The following is a 20,297-nucleotide window of genomic DNA, read 5'->3' on the forward strand; positions in this document are numbered from 1 at the left end:
TATTAAACTGATTGTTCGGTAATTTTCACATCTGGCAACACCTGCTTTCTTTGGGATTGGAATTATTATATTCTTCTTGAAGTCTGACGGTATTACGCCTGTTTCATACATCTTGCTCACCAGATGGTAGATTTTTGTCAGGACTGGCTCTCCCAAGGCCATCAGTAGTTCCAATGGAATGTTGTCTACTCCGGGGGCCTTCTTTCGACTCAGGTCTTTCAGTGCCCTGTCAAACTCATCACGCAGTATCGTATCTCCCATTTCATCTTCATCTACATCCTCTTCCATTTCCATTATATTGTCCTCAAGTACATCGCCCTTGTATAGACCCTCTATATACTCTTTCCACCTTTCTGCTTTCCCTTCTTTGCTTAGAACTGGGTTTCCATCTGAGCTCTTGATGTTCATGCAAGTGGTTCTCTTATCTCCAAAGGTCTCTTTAATTTTCCTGTAGGCAGTATCTATCTTACCCCTAGTGAGGTAAGCCTCTACATCCTTACGTTTGTCCTCTAGCCATCCCTGCTTAGCCATTTTGCACTTTCTGTCGATCTCATTTTTGAAACGTTTGTATTCCTTTTTGCCTGCTTCATTTACTGCATTTTTATATTTTCTCCTTTCATCAATTAAATTCAATATTTCTTTTGTTACCCAAGGATTTCTACTAGCCCTCGACTTTTTATCTACTTGATCCTCTGCTGCCTTCACTACTTCATCCCTCAAAGCCACCCATTCTTCAGAGTCCACATCTGCCCCTGGAAATGTCTTACAATTTAAAACCTGGTTCCTAAATCTCTTTCTTACCATTATATAATCCATCTGATACCTTTTAGTGTCTCCAGGGTTCTTCCATAAATACAACCTTCTTTCATGATTCTTAAACCAAGTGTTAGCTATGATTAAGTTGTGCTCTGTGCAAAATTCTACCAGGCGGCTTCCTCTTTCATTTCTGTCCTACAATCCATGTTCACCTACTACGTTTCCTTCTCTCAACTTTCCTACACTCGAATTCCAGTCACCCATGACTATTAAATTTTCGTCTCCCTTCACTATCTGAATAATTTCTTTATTTCATCATACATTTCTTCAATTTCTTCGTCATATGAACGATGTGTTTCATATATTCGTTGCGGTTGCCCAGTATCGCGAGATGTAAGCACAATATCGCGAGTTTCCAAGTGTTCACCAATGATCAGAATGGCAACTTCATCTGTTGTTGGAGCGTTAAATGTGCTTTCGTGTGTTCCAGATGGTCGTTTATCTGCTCTGATCTCGACTTTCTTGTCATCATTTAGCATGCGCTCTAAAGCACTCTTGAACAGCCTGACCAACGCATGATGTTCATGAAGTAGTTGCTGCAAATCTTCAAGAGTTTCTCTTTTCATTGCTGCATTGATCTCTTGATGTCGATCAAGTTGCTCTTCCATGTTGCCCATGAAGTATATTTGTAAAAATTTATGCTGTGCATCTTCGAGAGGTAGCAATGATGCAATCCGATGGTGAATATGTCCTTGTATCTACAAAATAAAATATTACTGATTTATAAACACTTTTTTTAGAATTAGCAAACATGATACGTACGAATAAGTATAGTAAGTTCTTCTCTACTATATTGTGTGTAAGTACAAAAATAAATAAATAAATACCTTGAATGTCGGATTAAATCCTCGTTCTTCGATACTGTCTGCCCCAAATGAGGTCATCTGGAAACAACTATTGTACACTCCTGGAAATGGAAAAAAGAACACATTGACACCGGTGTGTCAGACCCACCATACTTGCTCCGGACACTGCGAGAGGGCTGTACAAACAATGATCACACGCACGGCACAGCGGACACACCAGGAACCGCGGTGTTGGCCGTCGAATGGCGCTAGCTGCGCAGCATTTGTGCACTGCCGCCGTCAGTGTCAGCCAGTTTGCCGTGGCATACGGAGCTCCATCGCAGTCTTTAACACTGGTAGCATGCCGCGACAGCGTGGACGTGAACCGTATGTGCAGTTGACGGACTTTGAGCGAGGGCGTATAGTGGGCATGCGGGAGGCCGCGTGGACGTACCGCCGAATTGCTCAACACGTGGGGCGTGACGTCTCCACAGTACATCGATGTTGTCGCCAGTGGTCGGCGGAAGGTGCACGTGCCCGTCGACCTGGGACCGGACCGCACGGATGCACGCCAAGACCGTAGGATCGTACGCAGTGCCGTAGGGGACCGCACCGCCACTTCCCAGCAAATTAGGGACACTGTTGCTCCTGGGGTATCGGCGAGGACCATTCGCAACCATCTCCATGAAGCTGGGCTACAGTCCCGCACACCGCTAGGCCGTCTTCCGCTCACGCCCCAACATCGTGAAGCCCGCCTCCAGTGGTGTCGCGACAGGCGTGAATGGAGGGACGAATGGAAACGTGTCGTCTTCAGCGATGAGAGTCGCTTCTGCCTTGGTGCCAATGATGGTCGTATGCGTGTTTGGCGCCGTGCAGGTGAGCGCCACAATCAGGACTGCATCCGACCGAGGCACACAGGGCCAACACCCGGCATCATGGTGTGGGGAGCGATCTCCTACACTGGCCGTACACCTCTGGTGATCGTCGAGGGGACACTGAATAGTGCACGGTACATCCAAACCGTCATCGAACCCATCGTTCTTCCATTCGTAGATCGGCAAGGGAACTTGCTGTTCCAACAGGACAATGCACGTCCGCATGTATCCCGTCCCACCAAACGTGCTCTAGAAGGTGTAAGTCAACTACCCTGGCCAGCAAGATCTCCGGATCTGTCCCCATTGAGCATGTTTGGGACTGGATGAAGCGTCGTCTCACGCGGTCTGCACGTCCAGCACGAACGCTGGTCCAACTGAGGCGCCAGGTGGAAATGGCATGGCAAGCCGTTCCACAGGACTACATCCAGCATCTCTACGATCGTCTCCATGGGAGAATAGCAGCCTGCATTGCTGCGAAAGGTGGATATACACTGTACTAGTGCCGACATTGTGCATGCTCTGTTGCCTGTGTCTATGTGCCTGTGGTTCTGTCAGTGTGATCATGTGATGTATCTGACCCTAGGGATGTGTCAATAAAGTTTCCTCTTCCTGGGACAATGAATTCACGGTGTTCTTATTTCAATTTCCAGGAGTGTATTTTTGGGTCACTGCAAGAAAATGACGTGATTCGGGTGTTTCGCCGCAAAGCAATGAATGCAATGGCTCAGGTGGGGGAGTCAATAATGGCAATTTCACTTTCCCACCACGGCAGCACAATCCTTGCGTTTCTCCGGAAAACTTCAATGCGCCACGATACTCGCAAACAACGTCCATCGGTCCAATGTAAACGCAAGGATGCAAGCAGTAATCAGTGCTGCAATCGTATCTAAACGCTGCTCGATTCAAATCATCACGTGATAAATCTCTTCTTGTGGGTCGAAAATTATCTACATGTTGATCTCTGTTGTTCGCTCGACTATTTCGCATTGCCAACAGAGCCGTTTCAAGGGCTGCCTCGCTTTGCTCTTGTGATTGAGAAGCACAAAGTCGAGCCATACTAACGCGGTGCTCTTCACGGGCAGTGTTGTTGTTCTTCTTCAGTGTTTTCATTCGCAATGTTTTGTGTGTGTTGTTCTTCTTCAGTCCTTTCATTCGCAATGTTCTGTATCCTTCTTGCATTACGGCTTTGTCGAGAAATATTGGATCGTCTTGGTCGCGGCATTTTTAATGATTCAAAGAAAGTACAAATTATTTCTTTAAATTTTTAATTAATGATATATACTGATACTTAACCATAGACGTTTAACTGTCATTTGCGTTTTGTTATTGCATGTCAGATGCGTTTTTGTTACACCACGTTCTATACTGACGTTTAGCTGACATTTGCGTTTTGTTATTCCATGCCAGATGCGTTTTTGTTATACCACGTTTAATAGCGGTCGAACGGGATAAAAAGTATCCTATGTCCGTCTCTTGGTTCTAAGCTACCTCTCCACCAATTTTCAGCCAAATTGAGTTATAAATAGTGTAACTAACACGACTTTATTTTATATGTATAGTTTCATTTTCGAAATAAAGCAATTTGTTATTAATTCAGCAAGAATCGATGAAGTACAAAAGTAAAAATTTTGTACCCTGATTATATATTTTTTACAATAGTAGTAAATAAACGGTTAAAACAGGAGCATGTCAGCTCTTTTTGTACTGCGACAGGAGCATGTTTCCGCTGGTCATATTTTGACCGAGAGCTAGTAGCAGGTATCTTAGTGGTCTACTTAGGGGCGCATTAGAGGGATGTGGACTGTTAGGTAGAAGTCTTGAGGACTGAAAGCTTGAGTCCTTCTTTTCTATAATAGCGTCTGTGTTTTGGCGAAACTGATAGAGAGGTACGATTGGTTATATCACGATGTGAAAGTGTTCAGATGAAATTGGAGAGTTCGCCGGCAGAAATGGACAGCAAGGGAAGCAGTATCGGCAGAACATCGGAGTAGGTGTAGGAGGGGGGGGGATGGAGGGGGGAGGGAGGGGGGGAGGGAGTTCATTGCCTGAGAAGAGCCTGGACAGGAAGTCACGACAATTTTTACAGAACTTCCGTTACAGTGTTGTACTCGTAGGCAGCTCTAGAGGAAGATCGCGGCTCTGATCCGATGTCACAATCTGGTGAACGCCGGCCGGTTCGTCTCCTGTGTTGGCGAGAATGTGTCTGGACACGCAAGACACTGGCGCGTTATCATAAGCGGGCTGGCTGGCGGTTTCGCCAGCGGTGCTCGTTAGCGACTGCCTTCAGAGGTAGAGGCTCGTTGCCTCACGCACTGCGCCCTGTTCCGTAGGTAGCCGACTCCAGCTGATGCAACGCCTGCCCGACGGCCTTTCCCAACGTTACCACAGGCTATGCAGTCGCACGTGCGCAGATACCAGATACGAGCCGGGCCGGTAACGGCGAGTGGATATACACTCGTCGGCACGCCTGGTTCACGATGTTGCGAACACAGCACACAACGGGCATCAGTGTTCGAGGATTCTCTCTGGTCGAAACTGTAGTGGAGCTTTCGTCGGCTATATTACACTACTGGCCATTAAAATTGATACACCACGAAGATGACGTGCTATAGACCCGTAATTTAACCGACAGGGAGAAGATGATGTGATATGCAAATGATTAGCTTTTCAGACCATTCACACAAGGTTAGCGCCGGTGGCGACACCTACAACGTGCTGACATGAGGAAGGTTCAGGAGGGTAATACGGAACGCCGTGCGGGATCCCAACAGCATCGTATCACTAGCAGTCGAGATGACAGGCATCTTATCCGCATGCCTGTAACGGATCGTGCAGGAACGTCTCGATCCCTGACACAGCAGATGGGGACGTTTGCAAGACAACAACCATCTGCACGAACAGTTCGACGACGTTTGCAGCAGCATGGACTATCAGATCGGATATGATTGCTGCGGTTACCCTTCACGCTGCAACACAGACAGGAGCGCCTGCGAAGGTGTACTCAGTGACAAACCTGGGTGCACGAATGGCAAAAGTCATTTTATCGGATGAATCCAGGTTCTGTTTACAGCATCATGATGGTCGCATCCGTGTTTGGCGACATCGCGGTGAACGCACATTGGAAGCGTGTATTCGTCATCGCCATACTGGCGTATCACCCGGCGTGATGGTATGGGGTGCCATTGGTTACACGTCTCGGTCACCTCTTGTTCGCGTTGACGGCACTTTGAACAGTGGACGTTACATTTCAGATGTGTTACGACCCGTGGCACTACCCTTCATTCGATCCCTGAGAAATCCTACATTTCAGTAGGATAATGCACGACCGCATGTTGCAGGTCCTGCACGGGCCTTTCTGGAAACAGAAAATGTTCGACCGCTGCCCCCCTGGCCAGCATATTCTCCAGATCTCTCACCAATTGAAAACGTCTGGTCAATGGTGGCCGAGCAACTGACTCGTCACAATACGTCATTAACTACTGTTGATGAACTGTGGTATCGTGTTGAAGCTGCATGGGCAGCTGTACCTGTACACGCCATCCAATCACTGTTTGACTCAATGCCCAGGCGTATCAAGGCCGTTGTTACGGCCAGAGTTGATTGTTCTGGGTACTGATTTCGCAGGATCTATGCACCCAAATTGTGTGAAAATGTAATCACATGTCAGTTCTAGTATAATACATTTGTCCAATGAATACTCGATTATCATCTGCATTTATTCTTGGTGTAGCAATGTTAACCGCCAGTAGTGTATTTACTTTCATTACCTGCCTGTGTAGCCGAGAGCGCTCACGCGCTGCTTCCTAGACTCGGGTAGGCGCGCCGGTTCCGGATCGAATCCGCCGGGCGGATTAACGACGAGGGCCGGTGTGCCGGCCAGCCTGGATGTGGTTTTTAGGCGGTTTTCCGCATACCGCTAGGTGAATACCGGGCTTGTCCCCACGTTCCACCTCAGTTACACGCGTCGCAGACATTTGAAACACGTTCGCCCTCTTTCACGATTTACACTAGATGCAGACAGCTGGGGTAGACCGATTCCATCTCTGGGGGTACGGGTTGGCGGCAGGAAGATCATCCGGCCACCCCTAAAACTAATCTTGCCAAATTCGTTCTAACCACGCCGAGACTGCGAGCGCTGCGGGACAATGGTGTAAGCAAAAGAAAGAAAGAAAGAAAGAATTATTTGCTTTCGTTGTTGTTGACATGAGTTGCGCGAGCGATGGAGAGGTCCCAAGAGAATGTAATGGCGCAGGTAGAAGAATGTAGAGAGGCACCTCGAAGTATTGGCACACCTACCATTATGCAGGGTGTTAGGAAATTCCCGTTACAAACTTCTAGGACTAATAGACGGTATGTGTCGCTACCGCTCAGGTCTGTACACCGGCGAATGTATACTTACGGTGTAATCAAGGAATGTAAGATTTCACCACTTAACTTTACTGATATTTACGCCCGGCAAGAGCGTGAGTGCAGCACTTATTTGGCGGAGCGGACACAAGAAAAAATGGTGATTATTTGTGGGACCTGAATCTATACCTTCGTAAAATAATTCTCTGAACTCTGATTATTCAACAGCGCGCGACTCGCCGCCGTGTTAATATCGGATTGCGTGAAGCGGTTTTAGCATTTGTTATAACTGAGATCTACGCGGAGCGTAAACCTCATCTCAGGGATTGTTTTTCGTGTTATCACATTAAAATATTGCTGCAGGATATCTTTACTGTAGTGAAATTTAATTAAAAGAAATCTTGTACTGAAAGAAAGTATTTCCCATTTTCTTAACTTAATAATCTTTGTCTTGCAGGGAAGCGGCCAATATCTGACTTTAATGGAATGTTCTTAGTTTTTACTTTCACGCAACATATATTAGTATATTCACTTTCTGTTTCTGAAGAATTATGGTGCAAGTCTTTTATAGCGTCCGTTGATGACGGAATGGAATGAAATTTATCATAAAATTTCTCCTACGCACCGGCCGCGTTGGCCGAGCTGTTCTAGGCGCTTCAGTCCGGAACCGGGCGAATCCTGCCTCGGACATGATGTGTGTGGTGTCCTTAGGTTAGTTAGGTCTAAGTAGTTCTACGTTCTAGGGGACTGATGACCTCAGATATTAAGTCCCATAGTGCTCAGAGCCATTTGAACCATTTTTTTCCTACGCAAGATGTCTGCCAAGATTGGTCGATTGTTCGACTGTTCTTGTCGTTTAGCCAGCGTACTGAAAACCTTACAAATAATACTTTTATTTCTGCTTGAAGGTCACTAGGCACATGAAGGAAAAAATACACAATCAGCATAAATTATCGTATATTATTTAAAATTTACAACTTAAAATGCGTAATGTGCGCCGTAGCTTGGAGACTAGAACAGAGGAGTGAGTAATAACGCTGGTCTCTTTCGTTTCATTCGTCAGCTAGTAAAAGAATAATTACTACAGAGATCCTATACAGCTATCTTATAGAGTGTGTTTGTACGATTTGTTTCATTTCATTATAAATTACCGTTATGAGATCTAATTGCACGCACATTTTCAGCGTCCTATGATATTTTCATTTTGCTTTGTTTTGTGTCTGACTTTTCATCGCAAGTTTTAATTTTTTGTACAGTATATCGAGGAAGTAATGATGGAAATAAAAGAAAGGTTCAGGAGTGGAATTAAAATACAAGGTGAAAGGATATCAGTGATACGATTCGCTGATGACATTGCTGTCCTGAGTGAAAGTGAAGAAGAATTAAATGATCTGCTGGACGGAATGAACAGTCCAATGAGTACACAGTATGGTTTGAGAGTAAATCGGAGAAAGACGAAGGTAATGAGAAGTAGCAGAAAAGAGAACAGCGAGAAACTTAACATCAGGATTGATGGTCACGAAGTCAATGAAGTTAAGGAATTCTGCTACCTAGGCAGTAAAATAACCAATGACAGACGGAGCAAGGAAGACATCAAAAGCAGACTCGCTATGGCAAAAAAGGCATTTCTGGCCAAGAGAAGTCTACTAATATCAAATACCGGCCTTAATTTGAGGAAGAAATTTCTGAGGATGTACGTCTGGAGTACCGCATTGTATGGTAGTGAAACATGGACTGTGGGAAAACTGGAACAGAAGAGAATCGAAGCATTTGAGATGTGGTGCTATAATGTTGAAAATTAGGTGGTCTGATAAGGTAAGGAATGAGGAGGTTCTACGCAGAATCGGAGAGGAAAGGAATATGTGGAAAACACTGATAAGGAGAAGGGACAGGATGACAGGACATCTGCTAAGACATGAGGGAATGACTTCCATGGTACTAGAGGGAACTGCAGAGGGCAAAAACTGTAGAGGAAAACAGAGATTGGAATACGTCAAGCAAATAATTGAGGACGTAGATTGCAAGTGCTACTCTGAGATGAAGAGGTTAGCACAGGAAAGGAATTCGTGGCGGGCCGCATCAAACCAGTCAGTAGACTGATGACCAAAAAAAAATCGGTACAGGTAGTGAGTACATATTTTCAGTAGAAACACATGCCTGGAAACGTCATCCAAAGACGCTACACAGCACCAAAGATACAGGCGTCGGCAGCTGTAAATGTATGTGTATGTAGGGTGAGTTCGTTATGATGTCACAAACTTTCAAGGATGATGGAGAAGGATAAATTTATGAATTTGTAGCAAAGATCTGTGTACTGGAAATGAATGAGTGGGAAGTTATAAGCGAAAACCGTTCTGATACCTCTGACTGTGGAATGCAGGTGCTGGTACTGTTGTTGCTGAGATTGTAGGGTAGGCAACTCTCAGAGGTGGTAATACGGACCAGAACAAGAAAAAAATGTCTAGTAAACAAGGACTCTAAAGTGCACAACGTAAGAAATATGAACACTTGTGCAGCAAAGGACATGTGCTTCATACTAACGAAGGCAAATAAGTGCTCACAGCTCTTCAGCTATTATTTTAGACCCCATTTTTTCTTGTTTTGGTCCATGATAGTACCTCTGAAAGTTGCACACCCTACAACTTTAGCAACAACACTACCGATATGTGTATTCTACTGTCAGGACTCGTGATACATTTATCCGTCTCCATCATCCTTCAAAGTTTTTAACATCATCATGGAATCATTCTGTATTTATATACATTTAAGCCGCCTGTGCCTATAACATTGACGCTCTGTTGCGTCATTAGATGACGTTTCCGGTCATGGATTCCTATTCAAAATATTACGTTCTCACTCCCCTCTACAAAAAAAAAAAAAAATGGCTCTGAGCACTATGGGACTTAACTGCTATGGTCATCAGTCCCCTAGAACTTAGAACTACTTAAACCTAACTAACCTAAGGACATCACACACTTCCATGCCCGAGGCAGGATTAGAACCTGCGACCGTAGCAGTCGCGCAGTTCCAGACTGTAGCGCCTAGAACCTCGCGGCTACTCCGGCCTGTAGCCTGTGTGCATATCGTTGGCATTGATGACAGCTTGTAGACGTCTTGGCATGGAGTGAACCAATTTGCGTGCAGTATCTGGTGAAATATTGGACCATTCGTCGTATTACACTATCTGAAACTCCAGCTTCCCTGTAGAGCAAAGTTCTCGAACTTCTGTGTACATGTGAGCCCAAAAAACACTGTATCTGGTTAATATCAGGACAGTTTGGTAGAGTGAAAACCCTTCTTGTAGCATTATGTAACAAATATTCTTCAGTTCTCAGAGCCCTATATTTAGGGTCGTTGTCTTGTTGGAAGTAAAGGCGCCATCAACACCCAGTCTCTGTGCACTGCTACGAAAATGGCCTCGCAACAAATCGATACATTTACACTGATCCATAACACGTCCAACAATTGCGAAGCCACCAACACCAGAAGCTGCCATGAATACCCAAGCGATTATGCTTCCTCCCCCATGTTTTGCTTTAGTAGGACATGTTGTGATGGGACCTCTGTATTTGGATTCCGCCCCACTCTTCCCTTTCCGTCAGATCCAGACAAGTTACATCTGCATTGCTCAATAAACAGCACAGTATTTCAAAATTCAATCGATTTATTGACATAATGTCTGGTCAGCTGCAAGCGTTTTCTTCGGTTGACTTCCAAAATAAGCGACTTCTTTTCGGGAGTTCTGCAATGAATACCAGCTGCGTTCAAAACATTCCTATTAGTTTCAGCACTGACCTGCTTGTTGAACGTTGACTGCATGTCCGATTCAAAGGAACCTACCCTTTTGGAGGACTCTTTTTGTTCAAGATGAACTATCCTTCCACGCACCCTTCACATAAGAACTATTTGAAGTCAGGATCTGCGTCTACAGTCTGTTGCAGTCTCTTGGACTTCTTGATGATTGCCCGCACTGTTGTGTAGTTAACAGAAAGTTCTTTATCAATCTCATGGTAACTTTCACCCTGCGGATGCCATAGAACCGCTCTGTTGCGGAACGATATAGAAAGCTCCTTCCCTTCGGACTCATCGTGACAAATAAATGCTGCTTACACTGGCAATCGTGCAAGTGAATAAACTCTTTATCAAATCTGGTACGCGTGGCGCTGTCTGTTAAGCACAATAGTACAGTGTGCCAATACTTTCTTGAGCAGGAGAAAATCTTTTTAATTGATGACATATGTTTCTGTTGTATTGTAAAGGTATTTTAATATATAAATTACTTTGTTTCATGAGTTAGAGCCTATGGCATAAATATAATGTTCCCATTATACGTTTTGTATTAGATACGAAAAGGTGTCTGCGTCAAAAATTTTGGTGCCACTGTGGATATCAGAGGCTCTTTTGGGATCCAAGAGAGCCAAAACGCAAATTTCTGAGGAAACGGAGTACGATTGGTACCAAAAATTGTCGTAGCAATCTAAGCTCCAACAGTGGACGTGAGAAAGATGATAAATTCATTTGATGCTTGCGTTAGTCGGGAACAGAGGGAATAAGCACAAACATTGTGTTTACTTTTAAACATGCCAATACAACGGGGAACTATATGGAGGGAAGCTACAGTATGTGGACAGCCTGGCAGGGTGGAAGCTACATGAAACATATACGTAAAATTTGGGGGTGGGGGGGGGGGGAGGGGGAGAAGGATGAGACTAAAAATCGTGGCAGCGTGAATTAAATGAAGTAAAATTGTCTCTGAGGGAGTACGTTCCCTAGAAGGGTGAGTGAAATGAAACATATCGGACGCTAATGACATGTAGAGAGGAACTAAATCAAAGTGGTTGCTCTCGGTTCTACCAATGATTTAATCCAAAGGTCGCTAGATGCCTGAGCATCAATGATTAATACGAAAAAAAAGGAATAGGCTGATCGGAAGCCATCTGATTTAAAAGACGATATGTACCACGGAGTTACCATGAGAAACGATGTCCCTCGCATAGAAGAATGGCTGATGAAGATGGTTAATCTGTCTTCAAACGACATGGAGTTAACTAATTACCGAAGTGATATGTAGATGAATTCGATTACTGCACATTTATTTTACCAAGATCTACACACACGGGAAAAAATATGGTGTTTGTCTTCGTTCGAGGCCGGCCGCTGTGGCCGAGCGGTTCTAAGCGCTTCAGTCCGGAACCACGCGGCTGCTACGGTCGCAGATTCGAATCCTGCCTCGGGCATCGATGTGTGTGCGATGTCCTTACGTTAGTTAGGTTCACGTATTTGTAAGTCTAGGGGACTGATGACCTCAGATGTTAAGTCCTATAGAGCTTAGAGCCATTTGAACCACTTTCTTCGTTCGAAAATAACAACAAATATATTATCAAACTTTCTCTGTTACAAGTAAAGCATGTAGTGATTGGTCCGAAAAGTATGGTGAAACGTACTGTACAAGAGACTTTACTTCCAGAGATCGCGACTGACTCGACGTTGAATGATGCTGCAGAAATAATTACATTATCCACGGCATTAAGTAGAGGTTAGAAAAAAAAAAACAACTTTGTGTTCTGCCTTACGGCAGGTCTTACCATGGGGGAAGCCTCGTCAGATAGGTCCACCGCATGAGCGTCTAGGGAAGTGATTCCAGTGGTGGTTTCCCGTTGCCTTCCACTGGTGATGATGAAAGGATAATGAGGACAACACAACACCCAGTCCCAGAGCGGAGAGAATCTTCGACCCAGCCGGGAATCGAACCCGGGCCCCTTGGCGTGATAGACCGCCGCACTGACCACTCAGCTATCGGGGCGGATAGGTTAGACATGCATCAGAATTAATACGAGCACTAGGCAACTTAACGGGCAAGTCAGTGGTAACTGAAGACTCACTGTAACAAACTTTGAGTCTCGAATCGCGAAAGATTCGTAAAGATCACAGATACTATAGACTTCCTGTCCCGGCTCTCTGACGAAACCGTCGTGGATCTATTTAAACATACCCTAACGTCATAGTAGTTTTTAAATGGCGGAGAAATTTCAACCAGACTGACGGCGTCACAAAAGGGAGCTCCTTAGCTCCACTTCTAGCCATCTCTTTGCCGACCATTTCGAACTCATCGGCTTGGACACGGCTCCTGCAAAAGCCTCGTTGTTTTTATCGCTACGTCGACGATACAGTTGTCATATGGCCTCATGGACGTTAAAAGCTCAGTGAGTTCCTGAAACACATCAACGACAGTTATAACACTTTCCACAACTAAACTTTGTCTCGGAACCTGGCAGAAAATCCAAAGAGATTCTGGTCGTATGTGAAGTACGTTAGCGGAAAGAAACAATCAATGCCTTCTCTGTGCGATAGCAATGGAGATACTGTCTAAGACTGTGCTGCAAAAGCAGAGTTAGTAAACACAGCCTTCCGAAAGTCTTCCACAAAAGAAGATGAACTAAACATTCCATAATTCGAATCAGGAACAGCTGCCAACATAAGTAACGTAGAAATAAATATCCTCCGAGTAGTGAAGCAAATTAAATCACTTAATAAAAGCAAGTCTTCTGGTCCAGACTGTATACCAATAAGGTTCCTTTCAGAGTATTGTGATGCAGTAGCTCCGTACTTAACAATCATACACAACCGTTCGCTCCACGAAATATCCGTACCCAAAGACTGGAAAGTTGCAAGGTCACAAAAATATTCAAGAAAGTTAAGAGTAGTAATCTACTAAATTAAAGGCCCATATCGTTAACGTAGATATGCAGCAGGATTTTGGAACATATATTGTGTTCGAACATTAAGGATTACCTCGCAGACACGGTCAATTGACACACAGTCAACATGGGTTTAGGAAACATCGTTCTTGTGAAACACAACTATCTCTTTTTTCGCATGAAGTGTTGAGTGCTATTGACAAGAGATTTCAGATCGATTTCGTGTTTCTGGACTTACGGAAGGCTTTTGACACTGTACGACATAAGCGGCTTGTACTGAAATTGCGTGCTTATGGAATACCGTCCCACGTATGTGATTGGGTTTGTGATTCATGTCAGAGAGGTCACAGTTCGTATAATTGACGGAATGTCATCGAGTCAAACAGAAGTGATTCTGGCGTTCCCCAGGGTAGTGTTATTTAGGCCCTTTGTTGTTCCTCATCTATACAAACGATTTGGGAGACAATCTGAACAGCCGTCTTAGGTTGTTTGCAGATGACACTGTCGTTTATCGACTAATAAATTTATCAGAAGATCAGAAGATATGTGAATGGTGCGAAAATAGACAGTTCACCCTAAATAACCAAAAGTATGAGGTAATCCATATGAGTGCTAAAAGGAATTCGTTAAACTTCGGTTACACGATAAATATTCCTAACCTAAAAGCCGTAATTTCAACTAAATAGCTAGGTATTACAACTACGAGCAACTTAAATTATAAGAACACATAGAAAATGTTGTGGGGAAGGCTAAACAAAGACTGCGTTTTATTGGCAGGACACACAGAAAATGTAACAGATCTACTAAGGAGACTGACTACACTACGCTTGTCCGTCCTATTTTAGAATACTACTGCGCGGTGTGGGATCATTACCAGATAGGACTGACGGAGTACATCGAAAAAGTTCAAAGAAAGGCAGCGCGTTTTGTATTATCGCGAAATATGGGAGAGAGTATCACAGAAATGATACAGGATTTGGGCAGGACATCATTAAAAGAAAGGCGTTTTTCATTGCGACGGAATATTCTCACGAAATTCCAATCACCAACTTTCTCCTCAGAATGCGAAAATATTTTGTTGACACCTACCTACATAGGGAGAAACAATGACGACGATAAATTAAGGGAAATCAGAGCTCGTACAGAATGATATATGTGTTCGCTCTTTCCGTGCGCTCTGCGAGATTGGAATAATAGAGAATTGTGAAGGTGGTTCGATGAACCCTCTGCCAGGCGCTTAAATGTGATTTACAGAGTATCCATGTAGATGTAGAAGTAGGTCCACGACGACATAAAGTTCACGATGGTAGTACAGGAGGACAGGTCCTTGACGTTCCTGGATGTCCTTGTCCGTCGTAAACCCAATGGGTGTCTGTGGTCACAGCGTTTACCGCAAGCTCGACCACACGGATCGCAATCTGCACGCCACTAGCTATCATCAAAGAAACGGTCCGTTCCGAGAACCTTGGTACATCGAACTGAAACCATCCCAGACGCCGAAAACCTGCCGAGGGAACTCACCCACTTATGTGAAGTTTTCAAGGAAAACAATTACAACAGACAAAAAAATGGCTCTGAGCACTATGGGACTTGACATCTATGGTCATCAGTCCCCTAGAACTTAGAACTACTTAAACCTAACTAACCTAAGGACATCACACAACACCCAGTCATCACGAGGCAGAGAAAATCCCTGATTCCGCCGGGAATCGAACCCGGGAACCCGGGCGTGGGAAGCGAGAACGCTACCGCACGACCACGAGATGCGGACTCAAGAGTAGTGACTGGCGTATTGTGACCAGCTCGGCCACCATCGACCGGACATTTTCAATTGGTGAGAGATCTGGAGAATGTGCTGCTCAGGGCAGCAGTCGAACATTTTCTGTATCCAGAAAGGCCCGTAAAGGACCTGCAAAATGCGGTCGTGCATTATCCTGCTGAAATGTATGGTTTCTTAGGGATGGAATGAAGGGTAGAGCCACGGGACGTAACACATCTGAATTGTAACGTCCACTGTTCAAAGTGCCGTCAATGCGAACGAGAGGTGACCCAGACGTGTAAACAATGGCACCACATACCATCACGCCGGGTGATACGCCAGTATGGCGATGACGAATACACGCTTCCAATGTGCGTTCACCACGATGTCGCCAAACACGGATGCGACCATCATGATGCTGTAAACAGAACCTGGATTCATCCGAAAAAATTACGTTTTTGCCATTGGTGCGCCCAGCTTCGTCGTCGAGTACACCATCGCAGGCGCTCCTGTCTGTTATGCAGCTTCAAGGGTAACCGCAGCCATGGTCTACGAGCTGATAGTCCATGCTGCTGAAAACATCGTCGGACTGTTCCTGCAGATGGTTGTTGTCTTGCAAACGTCCCCATCTCTTGACTCAGGGACGAGACGTGGCTGCACGATCCGATACAGCCATGCGGATAAGATGCCTGTCATCTCGACTGCTAGTGATACGAGACCGTGGGGATCCAGCACTGCGTTCCGTTTTACCCCCCTGAACCCACCGATTCCATATTCTGTTAACAGTCATTGGATCTCGACCAACGCGAGCAGCAATGTCGCAATACGATAAACCGCAATCGCGATAGGCTACAACCCGACGACCCTTATCAAAGTCGGAAACGTGATGGCACCAATTTCTCCTCCTTAGACGAGGCATCACAGCAACGTTTCACTAGGCTACGCCGGTGAACTGCTGTTTGTGTATGAGAAATCGGTTGGAAAGTTTCCTCATGTCAGCACGTTGTAGGTGACGCCACCGTTGCCAGCCTTGTGTGAATGCTCTGAAAATCAATGCATATCACAGCATCTTCTTCCTGTCTGTTAAATTTCGCGTCTGTAGCACGTCATACTCGTGGTGTAGCAATTTTAAGGGGCAGTAGTATATTAGCGGTAAATGAGAACTCTAGTCTAAGCGCTAGCCTGTGTGCAAATTCTCGTTTCTCTCCTTTCCGTTCTGAATATTTTTCGAGACCGTCTAAACTGTTCTCAGGATTCTGGTAAACATAATTGGCGTCTGCCGTGGCCGTAAGTTCCTCCTTATCCAGCCTGATGTTAACTTTCTACTGGCGCTAGTATGTCACCTGGGTGGGGAGGGGGGGGGGGGGGTAAAACGGCATTGCATTGTGTTGTGTGTTTAAACCGAGGACCTAGAAACGACAGAGAGTCTTCGACCCACCGTAGCCGTCAGTGGTTCACAACCCCACAACAGGGCACAGTAGTCCACCCATCACACCGAACCCACGGTTATTGTGCGTTTCGGCCCCCAGTGTAGGCAACTTGTAGACCATCTATGTACTGCGGGTAGTGGCAATCGTAGGCGAAAGCCCTGGCTATATCAGTGGTCGAGATGACATTGCTCAAGCATGTAACCAGTCTCCTATGGAGACCCTCCTAAGGCCATCCACTTTCTGAGGAACGATTCTGCAGCCACGCACGGTGAGTTTCAACTGTTTTCAGTCATGCCCAGGGCGGTTCATGTTAGCAGACACTGCAGGCCATTCCATTCAATCGGTTTCTACCTCCTGGAAGAAGGCATTTACAACCTGGCAGTGGTGTGCTCGAAAATTAACGTCTTGAGAGACGTGTACACCGCCGAAATATTTGTGAGTGGTAAGAAGATTGGCGGATGTCGTCCTGATAGTGGCTAAGTCTCAAATTACCCTCTATATCGGTGGTAAGGTATCTGGACAGCCCAGTGTAATGCGGATTTTACCACTGGTTGTCATGAGAGTATAATAGGAGGCAGGGTATGTTGTGCTGTCAGTGGAAAAGCAGTAATGGCAGAATGGGCCGCTCAGGAGAACTAAAAAAGAAAATGGTTCAAATGGCGTACGTAATTTCGTACATGTAAACAAGTTACTCTCGTGGTGTAGAAGCAGCTGCCGACTCCGACGTCGCCTGTAAAATTCTTGAAATGGTTCAAATGGCTGTGAGCACTATGGGACTTAACTGCTGAGGTCATCAGTCCCCTAGAACTTAGAACTACTTAAACCTAACCTAACCTAAGGACATCACACACATCCATGCCCGAGACAGGATTCGAACCTGCGACCGTAGCAGAAACGCGGTTCCGGACTGATGTGCCTAGAACCGCTCGGTCACAGCGGCCGGCAGGAGAACTCAGTAACTTCGAAAGTGAACTAGTCATTGGATGTCATCTCAATAACAGGTCCATCAGGAACATTTCAACCTTTCTTAAGTTAACCAAGTCGACAGTTGGTGACGGGATAGTGAATTAGAAAGATGAAGAAACAAGCACAGGCATTGCGGAGGGTGGCTGTATAAAAATACATGAAATCTGCGGAAGGAACAACTCGTTAATTCCAAAGTGCTGTCAACAGCCCAGCTAATACAGTAACCGAACATAGACAGTCAAAGGAATGGGATGCAATGATCAAGCAGCTTCCCATTTACCAAACATTTCTGTATTTAATGTTGAGTGACGTTTGAGGCGGTTTAAAGAGCAATATCACTGGACAGTGGATGACCAGAAGCATTTTGATTGATCAAGCCCTACACTCTGTGTTAGTCTGGTGGAAGAAATTGGCTTTGCTTGATGCTTGGAGAACATTGCCAGCAATAACAGAGAAGTACGGAAGAGGTGGTGTTCTGGTATGGGGATTTTTTCACGTTAGGGTGTGGTCCCCTTATTGTTCTAAAGTCATCGTGATGTACATCTTTGCCTGTTCAGAAATCAAGCAATTTAAATTAGAAGTACTTGCAGGTAAATATTTACGAGGGTCGCCGGCCGGGGTGGCCTAACGGTTCTAGGCGCTTCAGTCTGGAACCGCGCGATCGCTACGGGCGCAGATTTGAATCCTGCCTCGGGCATGGATGTGTGTGACGTCCTTAGGTTAGTTAGGTTTACGTAGTTCTAAGTTCTAGGTGACTGATGACCTCAGATGTTAAGTGCTCAGAGCCATTTGAGCCATTTTTTTTTACTAGTGACAAGTAGTTGAAGAAAAGCATTTTAAGCTATCAGATCTGCATTTATACCTGTAGTCTCAACTTGTCTCAGTTTTAACAACCATCATCATGAGGTCCGCAGTTCGTGGTCTTGCGGCAGCGTTCTCGCTTCCCGCGGACAGGACCCCTGGTTCCATTCCCGGCGGTGTTAGGGATTTTCCCTGCCTCGAGATTGGCTGATGTTGTTTCGTGTCCCCCGCATCGTCCCCAACGCTCATCATCATCATCATCATCATCATCATCATGAAGGAAAAGCTGTAGATCGACGGATGTTCCGTGTCACACTCCGGCGGTGGAAGGACAGAGGAGGGGAGCAGTAATGCGCCAACTCTATGAAGGAGAAAAGTGGCTGGACGACAACAGGCCACTGGTAGTGACTGTACGAAAGGAGCAGAAAAACGTGATCGTATTTGGGCTATCGTCAGTCATAGCCAGAATCCGAGTCCTCGAGGATGGCCAGCGGAACAGAGTGTGGCTGCCAGCGCCGTGGAACTGTGGTGCCGATGGTTTGGAGTCCAGCGATTGTCTCACGGAGGGCGTCCACTTTACTGTACAGTTGGCGAGTCTTACGGCGAATGGTCGTCTTGGAAGGGACATATTTGTCTCCTCATGCAGAGTGACAATCCTGGTGAGCAGCGTGAAGACTCCACCTGAGAACTTTATTCTGTAGGCGCTGGATCGTCAGCATATGGGACTTACTAATCGTGGCCCACGCAGAGGAACCATACGTTGGTAGGACAACGGGGTGATACAGCCGGAACTTGGTATCTAAATTCAGCTCTCGGCTGGAGAAGAGCGGGTACAAGGCCTTTGTCAACTTTAACCCTTTATGGGTGACCTGCGTGGTGGTGGAAGAAAAGTTTCTAATTACTAAAGGTTTTTTTTCTTCATTGTTGTTTAAACACCTTTACAGGGAAGATAGGCCGGCAGCGGCCTATCTATGCCGCTGTTCGGCCATAGTTAACACATATGGCATAAGTAGAGATGAAAAAACAGAACGAACACCTTGAATGAAAACGGTAGTCACACACATTAAAATACATGTAGTCGTTCACAGGCGCAATGTCCGAATAAAAAACATTGAGCACTTGTTCACAAACAGAGAAGACAGAAATTACACATGTGAGCGGTGGAGTGCGAACGTAGAGACACACTTATACACTAACACGAAGACACACACAAAAGACTGGCGACGATCTCCGGCGCACGAATATTCACTGTTCACATACAAGGCCAGAGACCTTCCAAAGGGAAAAGGGGTGGGCAGGAGGGAGAGGGGTAGGGTGTAGATGCCAGTGGCAGAGGAGAAGCGAGGAGGAGCAAAGAAGGAAGGAGGGGGGGGAGTAGGGGAAGCCCGAGGGGGAGAGGAGGGAGGAAGGAAGAGAGCAGGGACAGAAGGGAGGGGAGAATCAAAGTTGGTAGGAGTGGTAGATGGAGGGGATGAGGGCATCATCAGGGAGGGGGAGTTGGTGGAAGCCACCTTGGGCAAAGGTATGGAGTGTGGAGAGATGGAGAGCAGGTGGGATGTGGGAGTACAGGCTCAGCAGCAGATGGGGGTGGGAAAGGATGGGAGAGGCAAGTGGGTGAGGGGGATCAAGATTGCAGGAGGTGTAGAGGATCCATATCTGTTTGAGGAAAAGGAGGAGATGTGGGAATGGAATACAGGATCTGTGTGGGGAGGGGAGGAGGATGCGATAGGTGAGGCGGAGTGCATGGCATTCCAGAATTTGAAGGGATTTGTGGAACATAGGAGGGGTGGAGATCCAGGCAGCATAGGGCAGATGAGGGA

This window comes from Schistocerca gregaria, chromosome 9 (assembly GCF_023897955.1).
Source record: "Schistocerca gregaria isolate iqSchGreg1 chromosome 9, iqSchGreg1.2, whole genome shotgun sequence".
Lineage (NCBI taxonomy): Eukaryota > Metazoa > Arthropoda > Insecta > Orthoptera > Acrididae > Schistocerca > Schistocerca gregaria.